Raw genomic sequence first — 5,000 nt, 5'->3', positions numbered from 1 at the left:
ACGCACACACTGTTTCCACCCATCCTGGGCTCCCCACACCATGCACATTACATTTTTTTCTTCTTTTCTCAGATTTTGCCTCAACTCTTTTTCTTTCTTTTTCAAGATGCCATAATTTTATCTATGCTCTGAAGTGCATTTTAATTTGGTTTTACACAACCTTTTCATCCAGTAATGGCTTGAACAGAAATTATGATTAAGGAAAGAAATTCAGTGTTCTTGTTTAGCTTTAGTTTTCCTTACAACTTTTCAGTACAACTTTCCTGACAAAGACAGCAGAGTAAACTCAATTAAACCACAGGTCCCAGATGTCACGGGGACATAGATGCTCTGGGATGGATTTTAGAGCATTTTCCCAGCTTTTTAATTCAACTGTGGTTTAAATAAAAATCATGAGTAAAAAAAAAGTTTCAGTCTTATTTTTTCTTTCAAAAAAGACATAAGTTGTACCCAATGCTTAATGATCAAAGCTGTCAAAACATAGCTCACAATAAACACGCCAGTTGTGAAGATACATAGATCCTCTCTGGGAATACTGGCTGCCTCCCCAGAAAGACAGTCACTGCCTGTGCATTCCTCTTGTTAGACTGAGATGAAAGCAGAGGTTCAAATAGCCAGATTCATGTATTTCAAGTGACTGCTGTCACAAATATACATAGAATATCTTCTCACCCCTCCCGCACACCTGTATATATTCTGGTGTGTGATTGTGAGGAAAGTGAAAAAATAATGATTATAGTAACATATTCCAATTCTATACACGCACATCTGAAAAGGGCTGGTTTTTGAATGGGTGATGTTGAGAGCAGAAGCCAAGTCCAAGTCAAAATCCATTTATACAGTCTGAGGAGATGTGGCCACCAGACTCCTAGATTATCTAAGTTTCTGAATGTTCTGTGATATATTTTATGCTTTACTTTTGAAACATACTTACTTCTCAACTGCAATTTTTACTAATACCCAAAAAAGTAGTGTATGTGCCCTGGCATCATTAGGTGTGTGCACAGATAAAAATCAGTGACTTTTCACACACACACACACACACACACACACACACACACACACACACACACACACACACACACACACACACACACACACACACACACACACATACACACACAAGCATAAGCCATAACAGTGCTAGTTTTATACTTATTTCAGCAAATACCAATATATTGTGCAACATTGATACTGCCAGACCAATCAGTAACCTGATGTTTGGCAGATGCCAGACAACAGCAGGGATAAGTAATGCATACCTGTCAATGTCCCTAATTTCACAGACCATCCATGATTTTGCCTCATAATTTTGCTCTGTTCCTTGCAAAAAGGTTGATTTGCTGGTAAATTATTCAGGATTACAGCCAGTCAATAAATCCGGAGATCAGAGTTTCATACTTCTTATTTTCCAAAAAATGGATGTTGACACAAACTGTGTTAGTCTATTAATTTTGTAAGTGAATTAGAGCAATAGTTAAAATGTGTTCCTGATTTTGAGTCACTATTATTCTTGCCTTTGCTCAGAATTCTTGAGCAAAGAAGTTGACAGTTATAGTATCTGGTGTTCTGCCAGTATTTATAAAATTCCCTGAAAGAGAAAACCATCCCTGAAGACTGGAAGTGTCAGCTCTTTTTAAAATCCAAGGTATGCACTGAGATCAGTCACTCTGGGCTACTGGTCTCTCTAGTGCTTACATTATCAGCTTTATACCAACAGGGTCATATCACAGACCTGTTCAGGTTAAAGATCATAATCAAAAATTAATACATTTTTTTCTCCTCATTTTCCCCAACCAGCTGCAGCTTTTGTGTGGCCCCATACAGTCAAGGATACTTAAGCCCCCCACACGCACACACCATACTGTAGCATCAGGTATTGTAGGTACCCAAACCTGGCTATGTTGTTAGTTTTAGAAGAGACAATGTCTTCCAACAGAATTTAACTCTGCCAGGGCACTGTCAGTAGTAAAATATTTAACACAATTGTGAAGCCTGTTACTTAACAAAACACTGTTACGATAACCAGAGATATCTTTGAATGCTAAAGGAGATATGAATTAGAATTATTATTCCCCACCTGGTTTATTAATGCACAAGATTGTTGTACCAGCTTTTGGTGGTTTAACAGACAAGTTACAAAATATCAAGCTAAGTTAACTTGCTGTGGTTGGGGGTTTAAACTGGAGCCTTGAAGCAAAGTCAACACAGTTTGTATAATATGTAAGTTTCTCACTCAACAGATTTGGAGATAAAGGGTTTCTCCTTTTCTGTTGTTTTGTAAAACAAACTGATATTTACATTAACAAATAGACTTCAGAGGCTGTTTTCAAGGTCTGTTTTTGTCACAATTTACATAGTATGTTGACGTGTTGGATGGTGGTGTCATGCCTTTAAATGGGTATAAAGGTATCTATCTAAAAATAAATGTAACAAACTCGCAACCAGCTATAATAACATTGCCAGATTTGCCACTGGCGCCCCATTCAGAACCCACCACTGCCACAACCTCAAACAACTGGGATGGTTAGAACTGCAGAACCAACTACTTTGTCAACAACTTATCACCCAAAAGATCCTTTACCACCCTAAGAACACACCAGCTCTCTCTTATATGATAACCCCATACAAAAATCTTGCAAGTCTACGCTCAGCTAATAAGCTCCTAGTTTCCAATATTAAATCAAACAACAAGGCTGGGGATTCACTATTCACTAACACAGTGGGAAAAACCTGGACCCAGCGTCCATCTGAACTCTCAACACTTTCTTCCACACTGCTTTTCAAAAAATATCTTAAAGAATATCTTAAAACACACTGGCTATGTCCCTGCTCTAACCCTGACTAATAACTTCATTTCCCCATCCTGCTCTCCTTATACTTCTCTGCTCTGTCAGTCTGACGCCTACTGGTGTTAACTACTAAACTAACCTCTAAATAGTATTTGACAAGTTTTCCTTCTTAAAACTCTATGAGTTTACTTACTCTAAAAGTGCTAGTCCTCCTCTACACTAGATGTAAACATAAGTTTGCACATCTGTAAACCAGGCACACACACAAAAAAAAAAAAAAAAAAAACTTTTATATTTTTATAATGTTCATTTACTGTATTAGATCTTAGCCTAAGCCTTACTAAATGACTCTGTACAAATTTTTCTTTTTATGTATAACCTTGTATAAGTTTTTTTTTTTACGTATAATCTAAACATTGTACTGCAACTCATGTTTCTACTGCATATAATGTATATTTATCTCTCTGGCTATACTTGGAGTTTTTCTCCCCGGGCCTCTACTGAAAATGAACATATATCCAGTTAGACTAGCCTGATCAACAAATGTAAAATAAAAATAAATAAAAAATAAATAAATAAAGTGGATTGTGACTATAATATTCTCATTGTGCTTTGATTACAGATTGGCCTTACCCATTTCCATGGTTGATAATTATATACTATCCCTAATGAGAATAACTGGAGTCATATCATAGGTAATTTGAATGGTCTATATTATGTCGCTGAAATGGCAGCACAGCGAATGCCGTTTTAGCGACACATAAACATCGAACCACCACTTCTGCGAATGGCCAGAACATTGATTTTTTTTTCCAAGGGAAAAAAAAAAATCACTTGGCTATTGCCATATAATTGCCCTTTTCCCCATTGTAGTGCAATCTTGGAGTTGGTATATTTAGTTAGGGGGGTGCGGGGGACATAACCCCCCCACATTGGGTGGTGTGGGGGTGAAGCCCCCCAGTTTGTAATGTTTGGTATGGTGTTTTATGTTTGGTTGGACTAAGGATTTATTTCCCTTCGAAAAAAAAAATGATTGTTCTGGTCATTCTCGGAAGTGGTGGATCAATATTTATGTGTTGGTGAAACGGCATTTGCTGTATTGGTGTTTTTCAGTGAGATAATATAGACCATAATTTGAAGGTATCCATGCATGGGACAAAGCTTTTAGGAGCTACCTCTGTCCATTAGCAGTACAAGGGGCAGTCCTAGGGAAATTTTCAGATTTCAATCACTAGATCTAAGTTGCACTTGAATATGAGCAGGGATAAACTTTGTTTTATGTGGCTGGGGAGTCTGTTCCATATCAGCAGTATCCACTAAGAGATATACTTGTCCCTCCAAACCATTCTGCTGATGTTGCAGAAGAGGTTTAGATCCCAAGACTGAGTATTTATGATGCCATTTGACTTGCTGATGTGCAGTAAATCCATAAGTAATGAGTTGAAGTATGCCTTGTATGCCAGACACAGGTTACCTGTTAGAAGTCTGTTGGATGCCGAGTATAGTGACATGGTTTGAGTTGGTCCATGTAGGACATGTTATTTATAACTTGTATTCTTTTAGTGGGTATTCCATTTGTTGCATGTGTCTGAACAGATTCATGCTAAAGGGGGCAATATATTCAATGACTAGCTTAATAAGGACTGAGTAAAGGGGATAACAACATTCCTAGATCTAGACACAATCCCTTTGTTTATAAGCTGTGCAATAAAGAAGGACTTCCTTACAACAATGGACACATTGGTGAAAAGTTAGGTCACTGTCCACATAAGTTCCTAAATCCTGAACAACTGGGCCATTTCTTAGGGGGTGTATTCTCAATGTGGTACTTTCCTGTGGTAGATGACTTTCCATAGGATATAATAATGCACTGTTGGCATTTAGTTTCAGTTAATGGTTTTGGCACTGGTTATTTATTTGGGACAAATCTTCCTGGCTAAGTCATTTGGGGATTCAGTGGCTACTCCTAGCTTGCAGTCATCTGCAAATATAGTTAGCCAGATCCTTTTGGTACTGGCTTTTACTTTGGAAAAGTAGATGTCAAACAGGAGAGGTCCCAGCACAGGACCCTGGAAGGACTCCACTGGTGACTGGTCTTTCAGTGGAGATAACGTCCTCTATTTTGATTATATGTGCCTATCAGTGAGCCAGTCCAGTTGGCAATCCAGCAGGTGACATAGGGGTTTAATCCCAGTTTATTTAGCTTTT

Source organism: Protopterus annectens, chromosome 7.part0 (genome assembly GCF_019279795.1).
Source record: "Protopterus annectens isolate FY-2018-M chromosome 7.part0, PAN1.0, whole genome shotgun sequence".
In the NCBI taxonomy this organism is placed as follows: Eukaryota; Metazoa; Chordata; order Ceratodontiformes; family Protopteridae; genus Protopterus; species Protopterus annectens.
The sequence above is the reverse complement of the archived record's forward strand: the minus strand, read 5'-3'. Positions refer to the sequence as shown.